This window comes from Frankliniella occidentalis, unplaced genomic scaffold (genome assembly GCF_000697945.3).
Source record: "Frankliniella occidentalis isolate FOCC.00 unplaced genomic scaffold, Focc_3.1 Scaffold468, whole genome shotgun sequence".
Lineage (NCBI taxonomy): Eukaryota > Metazoa > Arthropoda > Insecta > Thysanoptera > Thripidae > Frankliniella > Frankliniella occidentalis.
Window position 1 is genome coordinate 100,877 of NW_026267586.1, and position 1,061 is coordinate 101,937.

Here is a 1,061-nt window from a genome sequence, read left to right on the forward strand (position 1 = left end):
CCGGTGGACTTTTCACTCAAAATTCATACCGATAACTCTGGATTATAGATTCAGCGTATAGTCTGAAAATATACTTCAAAATATTCAGACAAATTGCTCTGGAAACCTGATTCAGAGTAAAAAGTCCGGATTTCCAGTCTATAAACTTAAACATTTTTGAGTAATGTTCTGAAAATAAGATTCCGAGTGCCAATTCTGAAAAACTACTACTGAATTTTCAGATTTTTTTTTGTACAGTGTGCCGAACGGAAGTGTCCTGCAGCAAGTGTGACGCATTGTCCATGTACGCCAGGTAACGTCTCGCGTAACAGGCTTCAATTTATCTCACGAAACACTGTTCTCCTAATCCACTCTCGAGTTATTGGGTCAATTGTCAGACGCAGGACTTTTTGGATTGCTATCACTTCGCCAATTAAAAAGGAAATCCTTCGGGTTTTGCTCCAAATTACAAATCATTTACAATCGTCTGCAAGGTTATCTACAGTGTTTTTATGTATTAGTTTATGATATTTAGCAGTGGTTAGTAGCGAAAGAGACTCTGTATATTTCGTAACCAACGGCCCTGCCCCGATCCACCTGGCAAGCGTTTTTGATACCAGCCTCGCAACTAATTGTGCTCCCCTCTAGTGAGCCCGTCGCCACTCCTCTGGAATTTCATCAGATAATCTATCCTGACTCCGTGACTGCCACTCTCATAAATGTCTAAGGGCGAACGGAGCCGGGGAGTTCCAGGGTTCCAGGTCTTGAAATGTCGAGCGCGCCCGCGGATTTTTGGGGTGGTGCGTGGGATATGTGCGCGACAGAGCAGGCAGAGCTGTTACAGAAAGCGGTGCCTGCGTCCCCGCATGTTGCGACACTTGGTCTCGTGCGATATTGCTACATGCTGTACATTTTCGAACAGGAGGACCGTCGGGACCGCGTCGGCGTGGGAGTGGTCAGGTCAAGTCAACGACCGCCGTGAATCACCCGGTGGTGGAGTGGGCCGCGGCAAAGTTAAAGCCGCTCCAGAGAGTGAGAAAGAGGATGAGAGAGAAAGAGAGGGAGAGAGAGAGAGAGAGAGA